This window comes from Nicotiana tabacum, chromosome 17 (genome assembly GCF_000715075.1).
Source record: "Nicotiana tabacum cultivar K326 chromosome 17, ASM71507v2, whole genome shotgun sequence".
In the NCBI taxonomy this organism is placed as follows: Eukaryota; Viridiplantae; Streptophyta; class Magnoliopsida; order Solanales; family Solanaceae; genus Nicotiana; species Nicotiana tabacum.
In genome coordinates this window covers 63,574,610-63,587,030 of record NC_134096.1, presented here as the reverse complement: position 1 = coordinate 63,587,030, position 12,421 = coordinate 63,574,610, and the positions used below count along the sequence as shown (strand labels likewise).

The following is a 12,421-nucleotide window of genomic DNA, read 5'->3' as shown; positions in this document are numbered from 1 at the left end:
TATGGTTTGAGATTGTCTAGGGAGGGTCAAAGATAGTGAATGTCTTGTTCATCGGAAAAACATAGTCAAATTTAGGAGGTTCCGATCTATTATTCATATTTTAAATTGAATGAAGGAAATATAGTTGACGGAATATACATACACATTTTATAGTAATATTACACACTCAAATCATATATATATATATATATATATATATATATATATATATATATATATGCATTTAAATACTTCTTATGTCTCGTTTAACTAGTTATATATATCATGTTACTACTTATAATTTTCAAGTTTACCAATCAATATTCATTATAAGAAGTTATGCATAATTACATTTTAAACTCATTCTCTGTTATTCATAGATATAATTATAGTAAGACAATATCAATGTCATGCACTAGTAGTAGTGATTTGGAAGTATTTGCAGCAAATTAAACCAAAACAAATGAATAGTTTGTCCCCTTGACAGTCTACGTACTCCAGCTGTGCAGCCCTATCAAAAGCTCTCTGCAAAACATTGCTTGTTATATTGCATTAGTCTGGCTGTAAAACAAAGCACTCATATATCCCCTTTATCTTTGCTGCCGTCTTCTTCATTTTGCAGAATCCTTTGCCTTAACCACTTGGTGAGTTTTTTCTCTCCTTATTCAAATATTTTTCATGAACCATTTTTTTTCTACTCATTTTATATATAGTGTATTGTTTGGTTTCATATTTGGACTGTGTTTTTGTCAGGTCTCTAGCTTCATTCTCTCTTTCACTTTAGTGCTACGGTCAAGACTTGTTGGTCACTTTTCAAGAGATTCTGCTTCATATTTTGGATTGTGCTTTAGGGTTGAAATTTTTTCAAAACTTTCTCAAAACAAATGTTCTCTTTAATAGAAGAAAGTAATATTGTTCTTTTCTATCTCTCCGTCACATTATAAATAGTACTTATCTTTCTTGAATCTGTTGAAGACTTGCTGTATTTTTTCTTTTTTCTTCTGTTTTTGGTGTTGAGCTTTTTGGTTTGTGGGGTTATGCATATGAGTTTTTTGTTTGCAGAAACTATTTGGTTGAAACCCTTTTATTTTCCTTTGAAAAACTGGAAAAAGTTCACGCTATCATTGAACTAGCTTTGCCTTAGTGGGCGTCCATTTAAATTTCTCTGACCAGTGATGCATTTATTTTTTCTGAAAAAAAAAGAGAAGAAAAATTAAACTGGGAAAAGAAGTTGAAAATATTTCAAGATTTTCTTAGAACAAATGCTTTCTCTATTATTATTGTATTGCTTTTCTTCAATTTTCCCACAATATTCTGCTTCACATCCTATTATTTCCCCTTTCTCTTCTAATATTCTTCTTGGTAGACATTGCATGTTATATTGCTTAACATGTATTTTCTGGTTGAATGGTTAGCTGTACTTAAGAAGTAATGGACGTAATTGAACTCTAATATCTGCATGCTTTGGCTTCTATAATATTTCTGTTCAAGTTGTTTGTTGTGGGCTGCTCAATACTCATTTCTTGCTTGTTAGCTTTAGTTATACTTGTCGTTGGTCTTCGACTGCTTTTTGTTTTATGATTATCACTACTACTTAATATGTGTAGTTTAACGTTTGTCACATGTTGCCTATTATTTCTCAGGCCAGGTTATCGATTGATGTTCATTATAAGAAAAAATTGTCTATTATTATATCTTAAATAAGTTGAGTGCGCAAATAGAAACTCTTATGTAATCCATATATATAATTATAGTAAGAGTAAATGAATGCCTCACTCAGCCGTGATTTGAGTGCATTTGCAATTAACCAAAAGAAATGAAAGGACTTGTCCCCTAATATCTACTCCTAACTGTGCAAAACCCTCTCCAAAACTCTCTGCATTTCAACATTTAGCGCAAACTCAACATTGATCATCTCTGTACAAACCTTCCATTTTTAGCAACTTTCAAAAGTTTCGGCACTCAAACCAAAAGAGATGAATATACTTGTCCTCTCCTAAGCTCTCATTGTAGTTTCTAGTGCAAAACAAGCATTCATCCAGTTTATACAAAACCATCAGTACTACTCTTGCATCCAAGCATTCTTGTCTAATTTTCTTATCTTCATTTTTGGCATTTTTCAAGATAGAGCTGTAAAACTATTCTTGTTATCTTTCATTTTGAGAGTAATCCTTTTACTTTTATAACTAATCCGTTTATTTACTTTTGTAAGTCAGCATGGCGGAAGAACACGTTGATGAGGAGTTTAGTTTGAAAGATGCTCGTATACTCCTTCCGTACGTCCGAAACGAGGGCACCATGAGTGAGTAGTATATATGTATATTAAAAAGATAGATTCTATTATACTTATTTTATTGGGTTTCCTAACATGAGATTAGTTGACTTTGTTTTTAATTATTTTTAAGATGTGTGCTATGCATATACCACTGGAGAAGCCATAGCGGCTTTATTTGCTAAAGATAAAAATCAGCCACCGGTGGAACTTTCCATACAACAGATTGTTAATCCCCGTTAATAATGCTGTATTTGTAAATAATAATTCTAATTCTGCAAAATATAAATTAACGTAATGAAACAGTTATAAATTCGAGCCCGCTGAATTCACAGTGTTTCCTTAAGGAATTTAATCCCCTCCTAGTACCCAAGGTAATGGATTATTTCCTCCCAGGATAGAACGAATTACACACTGGTGTAGCGGTACTTCAAACCCCAGTGTTTCAGCAAACACAAAGTTCGGTAGCAAATCACACTTACAGTTGCTTTGTTTGAAGTTAAAAAACAATGCAGAACGAAGGAGTATATACTCAGAAAAACGTATGGAAGTTCTGAGAGGAAGGAGTGCAATGTATAGCCAATTTGTTGAGCGAATTGTCAATTGAGTTCTGAGCAATTTCTTCAACACTTGCTGCTCATATTTATAGCAGCCAAGAGGGAGTGCAAGACCAAAACGTCCACCCTTCATGGTGGAGCAAGCATTACATATTTTTGGAGCAAGCACTTCATGGTGGGAAGACCATTATCCGGCTGCCAAATGATCAAATACACGGATTGGAAAATATCCGTTACAAATACGGATAATCTTACGTAATATTTACTATTAACAAATAAATTTGGTCCAAAAAATTAATAATCCGAAGCCGAAGCCGTAGCCGAGCGAGCGACGACGACGACGGCGCGAGGCTTGCTTTCTTCTTAACTCTTTAAGAGCTACAAGAAGAGCAATTATATATATACCCACCAAAAATGTCTTCCACTTCCAATATGGGACAATGTCTCATTGTTAAGAGGGGAAACTTAAAATTTTACTCAAAATTTCATTTTCCCTCCATTTCCCATTCACCCTCATTTTAAGAATATTACATCTTAAAAACTTAAAACCTCAACAATCCCCCACATGAATGGGGAATGGCTATATCACGGAAGTATGCATGAAAAAACTGTGTGATTTACAAGCAAGGATTAATTGCATCTGGATAAGTAGGTTTCCCTTTGAACTTTCCGTAGTAAACTTATGTCGGATATACTCGGTCAATCGGTAGATTTGATATCTTTGAACCGTCGATCTTTGGTGTATACCTAGACAACCATAAGTCACACAATCAACCCTTAACCGTCTTTGGTTCTCATTGTTGTGTTCGTTTCAGCCATGAACACCGCCTGGTTTCATAAGTGCGTAGAGAACTGGCCTTACAAAGTTCTCCTTGAAGCGGCTCACACTTCACACTTAAATAGGTGATTCCTAAACGTGTCATCCTGTAGATACACTATTTGATATACTCCGTATCAAATTTAGAAATCATTAAAAAGCCTTAATGCTTTATCCTTGGTACTGAACATTGTCTCATCACGAGAATGGACTAAAATTTTATTTTGACAATGTTGAACCGTCATTAATGACTTTGTTTGATCTCCTTGAACCTAGATCTTGGGATCTCCAGTCTTCTAGGTAGAGTTACCGCCACAATGACTTGTTCTCGGCCATAGCCCCATTCCCCTTGATGATTTCTCAACTACCTCTCTAGTTAGGCCTTTTGTAAGTGGATCCGACACATTATCACTTGACTTTACATAGTCAATCGTGATAATTCCTCTAGAGAGTAATTGCCTAACGGTTTTATGTCTTCGTCGTATATGACGAGATTTACCGTTATACATAACGCTCCCAGCCCTTCCAATTGCCGCTTGACTATCACAATGTATGCATATTGGTGCCAATGGTTTGGGCCAAAATGGAATGTCTTCCAAGAAATTCCGGAGCCATTCAGCTTCTTCACCGGCTTTATCTAAGGCTATGAATTCAGCCTCCATTGTAGAGCGGGCAATACATGTTTGTTTGGACGACTTCCAAGATACTGCTCCTCCACCAATAGTGAATACATATCCACTTGTGGACTTAGAATCAGTTGAACCGGTGATCCAATTTGCATCACAGTATCCCTCAATCACCGCAGGGAAATTACTGTAGTGCAATTCAAAGTTCTGGGTATGTTCTAAATATCCCAAAACTCGTTTCATTGCCATCCAATGAGATTGGCCTGGATTGCTCGCATATCGACTCAGTTTACTTATAGCACAAGCTATATCTGGTCGTGTACAATTCATGATATACATTAAGCATCCCAATACACGAGCATAATCCAATTGTGATATGCTTTGGCCTTTGTTCTTTGCTAATGCAAGATTCACGTCAATTGGAGTCTTTGCAACTTTAAAGCCCAAGTGCTTGAATTTTTCAAGTACTGTCTTAATATAATGAGATTGTGACAATGCCAGACCTTGAGGAGTTTTATTGATCTTAATTCCCAGAATTAAATCAGCAACTCCCAAGTCTTTCATATCAAACTTGCTATTGAGCATACGCTTAGTAGCATTTATGTTGGCAATGTCATTACTCATTATCAACATATCATCCACATATAAGCAAACAATGACTATGTGATTTGGAACATTTTTAATGTACACGCATTTATCACATTCATTTATCTTAAAACCATTTGACAACATTGTTTGGTCAAATTTTGCATGCCATTGTTTGGGTGCTTGTTTTAGTCCGTAAAGAGACTTAACAAGTCTACATACCTTCTTTTCTTTACCTGGAACCACAAACCCTTCAGGTTGTTCCATGTAAATTTCTTCCTCCAACTCTCCATTTAAGAAGGCCGTCTTAACATCCATTTGATGAATTTCAAGACCATACACTGCAGCTAATGCTATTAACATCCGTATGGACGTAATTCTTGTAACTGGAGAGTACGTATCAAAGTAGTCTAGACCTTCTCGTTGTCTATACCCTTTGACTACGAGCCTTGCCTTGAATTTATCAATAGTGCCATCATCTTTGATTTTTCTCTTAAAAATCCATTTAGAACCCAAAGGTTTATTTCCAGGAGGAAGATCAACCAATTCCCATGTATGGTTATTCAATATGGATTCTATTTCACTATTGACTGCCTCTTTCCAAAACAATAATTCCGAAGAAGTCATAGCTTCTTTAAATGTTTGAGGCTCATTCTCCAATAAGAAAGTCACAAAATCTGGTCCAAATGAAGTAGATGTCCTTTGACGTTTACTGCGTCTTGGATCCTCCTGATTATATGTACTTTCTTTTGTTTCTTCCCGAGATCGTTTAGATCCTTCACCAAACGACTCACATTCCTTTTTATACGGATATATATTTTCAAAGAACTCAGCATTATCTGATTCTATAACCGTATTATTTTGAATGTCGGGACTTTCTGATTTATGAACCAGAAATCGATATGCTTTACTATTTGTCACATATCCTATGAAAACACAATCAACGGTTTTCGGTCCTATCTTTACCCTTTTGGGTTTAGGAACTTGCACTTTTGCCAAACACCCCCACACTTTAAAATAATTCAAGTTGGGCTTCCTTCCTTTCCATTGTTCATATGGAATGGATTGTGTTTTGCTATGGGGCACTCGATTTAATATTCGATTAGCCGTAAGAATGGCTTCCCCCCACAAGTTCTGTGGCAAACCAGAACTTATCAACAACGCATTCATCATCTCATTTAATGTGCGATTCTTTCTTTCCGCAATCCCATTAGATTGGGGCGTGTAAGGGGCTGTTGTTTGATGAATAATTCCATATTCTAAACATATTTCTTCAAAAGGAGATTCATATTCACCACCCCTATCACTTCTTATCATTTTTACTTTCTTGTTAAGTTGCGTTTCAACTTCATTTTTGTATTGCCTGAATGCGTCTATTGCTTCATCTTTACTATTCAGTAAGTAAACATAGCAATATCGAGTACCATCGTCAATAAAAGTTATGAAATACTTCTTTCCACCGCGAGATGGTATTGACTTCATGTCACAAATATCTGTGTGAATTAAGTCTAAAGGATTTGAATTCCTTTCAACTGACTTATAAGGATGTTTAACATACTTAGATTCCACACATATTTGACATCTTAATTTTTCGCATTCAAACTTGGGCAGTACTTCCAAGTTAATCATTTTCCGCAAGGTTTTATAATTGATATGACCCAAACGTACATGCCATAAATCATTTGACTCAAGTAAGTAAGAAGAAGCTGAAATATTATTATTATTTTCAACAACCATTACATTTAGGTTGAAAAGGCCCTCGGTGAGGTAACATTTTCCCACAAATATTCCATTCTTACTAATTACAACCTTGTTGGATACAAAAACGCACTTAAAACCGTGCGTAACAAGAAGTCCAGTAGAGACTAAATTCTTTCTCATTTCGGGAACATGAAGGACATTGTTCAAAGTCATGACCTTGCCAGAAGTCATTTTTAGAAATACCTTCCCATATCCTTCAACTTTTGCTGTTGAAGCATTTCCCATATAAACTGTCTCTCCGGGTTCAGCAAGAGCATAGGTAGCAAAAGCCTCTCTAACTGCACAAACATGGCGAGTGGCTCCTGAATCAAACCACCACATTTTAGGATTTCCCACCAAGTTACATTCAGAGAGCATGGCACATAAGTTATCAACATCATCATGGTTTACTACCATGTTTGCTTGACCCCTTTTCTTGTCTTTCTTCGGAGCACGACACTCCGTAGACTTGTGTCCAGTTTTCCCACAGTTGTAGCAGTTTCCACTGAACCGCTTCTTGCTTGGGTTGTACTTCGGACCAGAAGCCTTCTTCCTCTTCTTGTTAGTTTCAACAATATTTGCTCTCATTATTGTTGAATTTCCACGGCCTCTCCTTTCAGCAGCTTTATTGTCCTCTTCGATTCTCAACCGAACAATGAGATCTTCAAGGGACATTTCCTTTCGTTTGTGTTTCAAATAATTTTTGAAGTCCTTCCACAATGGAGGCAACTTCTCAATCATTGCTGCTACTTGGAATGCTTCGTTGATTACAAGACCTTCAGCAAGTAGATCATGAATAATCACTTGCAATTCCTGGACTTGAGTAATAACAGACTTGCTATCTATCATTTTGTAGTCCAGAAATTTTGCGGCAACGAATTTCTTCATCCCGGCATCTTCAGTCTTATATTTCTTTTCAAGCGCATTCCACAATTCTTTGGATGTCTCCATGCTACTGTATACATTATACAGATTATCATCCAGTCCGCTAAGAATATAATTCTTACATAAAAAATCAGAATGCTTCCACGCTTCAATCACGAGAAAGCGTTCATTATCTGGAGTTTTATCCGGCAGATCAGGAACATCTTCCTTGATGAACTTCTGTAGACATAACGTAGTCAAGTAGAAGAACATCTTCTGCTGCCAGCGCTTGAAATCAATCCCGGAAAATTTTCCGGGTTTTTCTGCTGGTGCCAACGCCGGTGTTCGGCTTGTCGTTGCGTTGGCAGTCGCCATCGGAACAGCTTGGTTTTCGTTTTCAGTCATCATCTTTTCTGTAAAAGAATGACACAAACAAACGTTTAATACACGTTTTCAAACTGGAGTAAAAATCACGTAGATTTTAATATCCAATAAAACGCCACGAAGGCTTAACTCTCCAAAACGGGAGTACACAAACCACAAAGGTTTTAGTTTGCAGAATAATTAGAATAACACAAATACAGAAATAAATATTAAATTCCTTAAGATTGTTATTCCCCGTTAATAATGCTGTATTTGTAAATAATAATTCTAATTCTGCAAAATATAAATTAACGTAATGAAACAGTTATAAATTCGAGCCCACTGAATTCACAGTGTTTCCTTAAGGAATTTAATCCCCTCCTAGTACCCAAGGTAATGGATTATTTCCTCCCAGGATAGAACTAATTACACACTGGTGTAGCGGTACTTCAAACCCCAGTGTTTCAGCGAACACAAAGTTCGGTAGCAAATCACACTTACAGTTGCTTTGTTTGAAGTTAAAAAACAATGCAGAACGAAGGAGTATATACTCAGAAAAACGTATGGAAGTTCTGAGAGGAAGGAGTGCAATGTATAGCCAATTTGTTGAGCGAATTGTCAATTGAGTTCTGAGCAATTTCTTCAACACTTGCTGCTCATATTTATAGCAGCCAAGAGGGAGTGCAAGACCAAAACGTCCACCCTTCATGGTGGAGCAAGCATTACATATTTTTGGAGCAAGCACTTCATGGTGGGAAGACCATTATCCGGCTGCCAAATGATCAAATACACGGATTGGAAAATATCCGTTACAAATACGGATAATCTTACGTAATATTTACTATTAACAAATAAATTTGGTCCAAAAAATTAATAATCCGAAGCCGAAGCCGAGCGAGCGACGACGACGACGGCGCGAGGCTTGCTTTCTTCTTAACTCTTTAAGAGCTACAAGAAGAGCAATTATATATATACCCACCAAAAATGTCTTCCACTTCCAATATGGGACAATGTCTCATTGTTAAGAGGGGGAAACTTAAAATTTTACTCAAAATTTCATTTTCCCTCCATTTCCCATTCACCCTCATTTTAAGAATATTACATCTTAAAAACTTAAAACCTCAAACACAGATTGCTGATTTTCTGCCAAAGGATTTTGATTATAAAAATAGACGCAACAGAAGAGATGAAGTAGGGTGTTACTTTGGTTCACATATTCATGCTCTTGAATATGCATGCAACGTACTTTGGTTTGTGCACAGAGCTTGACTATCCCAAAAGAGGAAGTAGAATTGATAATGATATCCCTCCCGTCCCACATGATGTATATTTCTCTCTTTCTTAAAAACATTTTAGCGTCAAAATCATCTTTTTAAAATATGAAACTTACTTTGTTTCCTTTTCATTTTAATTTTTGGCTAATGCATGTTAGAAGGTGAGATACAGCTGAATTGCATACTTCAAACGTGTGCGTATTGAGGATATGAAATGAGAATTGTTACGGAAGAAGCTATTAATGAAATACTGAAGAAACAACCTATGGTTGATGCAATTAGAATCTTTAAGAGTTTTCTGGACTTCAAGGGAAAGGTATCTATATTATGTATATATTCTTACATTTGATTGTGAAAGAATTTTTATTATTGTAAATACAGCCATTATTCAGGTCTCCACAAATTTCCTTGTATTATATCTTTAATTTTTTATTTCAAATTTGTTTGTAAGATGTATATATGGGACCCATTGCTTTTTCTTTTTTACATATTACTTAGCTGAAATATTGTAAACATTTTGTCTTAACATCTTCAATCATATCAGATGAACTACTGTTGTTACTTTTTGATCGTTTATTTGGCTGCCTTTTTCTTTTAGTAAGAACGAATTGATGCCAACAATAGCAAGAAATCAAACATTCAATTCCCAAAGACAAAAGATGGTTGTTTCTCATACTGATAATTGGAGCTTTGTTCTCGTGCATTTCAGCAGTCTTAAGCTCCAAAAGTGCATATAGATGTGAAGCCGGAAAATTGACTAGCAACACAAAGGAGAACAGAATCCCAAAAACTTAGCCGGCATAGTCATTGTCATATTCTTTTCTTCTTCTTTCTCTTGGAGGGATCGAGGAGAGGTGTTGTTGATGAGATATTTACCCTGCAAAACTGCAAACTCTAATCCCAATAAGGATGAAGATGAGGTAAACATGATAAGAAAAAAGGAATGTAAATAACAACTCCATGATAAGGGAAAGAAAACTTGAAAGATCTCACTGCAAACAAAGGGGTTGTTGAGGCCGTTAATTATGCGGCGGTTCAAATCACCACAATTACCTACACTGGCGGTCTCCAAAGCCGCCAGAATCTTAGCCGCCACAACTTAAAACCGCCGTAATGTGTTCAATAACCGCCTGATATGGCTATTTTATTGCTTATTGTGGCAGTTCTACTGCCATTATTGCTGTAAATTGCTAAAACTCTTTGTTGTTTAATATGGCGGTTTATTGCATTTAATTGTGATCTCATATTCGCCATTTCTTGCTCCCACCGTAGAGGTGGAGCGCTAGCGCTAGATGAACCCATAAAAAAATAACCACCTCGCCTTAATGTTTGCTTGAATGTTACGGTTGGAACTACACCCATGCCTAACCCTCGAACACGGCCAGGGTACTCGAATCAAAGATTACACCAAGCGCATCATTCAGTAAATTTCAGCAAGAGTTTTTGGTCTTTGACGTCGAATTTCTTCAATTCTCTCCTACACGAGAGACTAAAAATAATCACAAAGGAGAATACTATAACTTGGACATTAATATGGAGTGGCTGCACTCACTGCATTTCAATAAACCATGTTGCAGGGTACAATGTAAATGTCCCATGTCATGTGTACTTTCAGTGAATCAAGCAGAAATGAGTAGCCGCCGTCGTAATAGTGGGAGCAGAGTTTAATTCATCTAAACCATTTTTATCTTTATCCTTTCTGTTCTGGCTTTGAAAGCTTTGAATTCAAAGAAAGGAAGTCAGCATTATGTTTAATATTTTTTACCACAGCTACAAATAACCAACAGCTAGCAATGAAGGTTTAAAAATATTTATGTTAGCTTAAAAGATTATCACATACAACAATTCATGAAGACACTGTTTTTACAATCTAAATTTTCCATCTTATGCATTTCACTCATATATCTCAATATATTTATCTGACATTATTGGTTTCCCTTTTGCATTCATAAGTTAATCATTTTTCAGCAGAACCTACAGTTAAACCACAACAATCAACAACCAACAGCTTGACCAACAACTAAGAGCAGCCAAAGAATTGAATCTCTCTCTAAACTACACACTCCCAACGGCTATATCCTATTAGTACCTGTGAACGGCACACGCCACCTCATGGAGGCCCCAGGCGGTGGCCATACGGTGCGTCTGGAACATCAAAATGATCCTTCTGATGCGACGAAATCCACCCAAGGAATAGTACAAGCAAAAGAATTATACGCAGCCACTGTGGTAACAACTAATAACTCTGCTCCGACCCTAAGTCGACAAGAACAAGAAGCGGTAATTGCAAGAAGAACCACCCACAATGGAATGCCAGCGGTAATTTTCAAAGCTAAAGACTACTAGGGAGTGATGGCGGAAGAATGCAAACGTACTCTGGTTGGAAGATTTCTGAAAATCAGGCCCCAAATTGATAAAATTAGGGCTCAATTCTCTCAGAAAATTGCTCTAAAAGGCACAGTCAAAATTGGGGTCTATGACAATTACAATGTATTCTTGGATTTTACAAATGATGAAGATTTTGATTTGATAAGGTTCAAAAGGGTGGTGGAAATCGGAGGCACTCAAATGTGGATACAAAAATGGACTCCAGATTTTAAACAGGATGAGGATTTGCCGATTGCTACTGTATGGGTATTGTTACCTGAACTTCCATTTTATATGCACACTTGGCAATATGCCAAACAAGTCATTGGACCTGCAGGAACACCTCTAGAGCTGGATATTGTTACAAGATCCAAAACAAGACCAAGTATGGCCAATGTTCGAGTGAAGGTCGATCTGCTTAAACCCCTACATACTTCAGTCTATGTGGGAACTGAAGATGAGAACACTCCTCTAACTGGTTATGTTCAAAAGATTGAATGGGAATATGTCCCTAAATAATGTAAACCCTGCAGAAAACTAGGACATTCCCTCATTAACTGCTGGGTAGTTGAAAAAAGAAACAAGAGGAGAACGAAAGAAAAAAGAATGAAACAGGGGAATCCAGTAGAGGGAAACAAAGTGAGGAGATCAAAGACAAGCTGGAATTAAAAAAAAAGATGAAGGCAATGAAGAGGAGAATTGGCAAGTTCCAAATACTAAAAAAACAGAAAAAAGAAACTAAACAAAATTGCAGAAGGGAAGCAGATTGCGAACAAAAATGACAATGGACAAAAGGATGAGATGGGGAAGGATGGCGTACAAGAAAACAACATGCCACAATCTCCAATCAGCATTGAAGATCAGAAGAAAAAAGAAGACATTGCTCCTGTTAAGAATAAGAAAGATGACAGAAAGAAAAAGAAGAAAATGATGCCAAAAAAGAAAAGCTCTGTGATGTTCAAGCCCTCGGTGAAAAA

General features: G+C 36.5%; 1 long non-coding RNA gene across 2 annotated transcripts; it reads left to right on the top strand.

Annotated features, from left to right (window-relative positions):
* The first annotated feature begins 304 nt into the window (after positions 1-304).
* LOC107782549 (uncharacterized) lies at positions 305-9,535 on the top strand. Of its 2 annotated transcripts, none has more exons than XR_012700973.1 (3): positions 305-623; positions 2,192-2,281; positions 9,236-9,535. It is a non-coding gene; the product is annotated as an uncharacterized LOC107782549 (long non-coding RNA). The 2 variants fall into 2 exon arrangements; XR_012700972.1 differs by having other exon boundaries at positions 310-623; positions 2,196-2,281.
* The last annotated feature ends 2,886 nt before the right edge of the window (positions 9,536-12,421 follow it).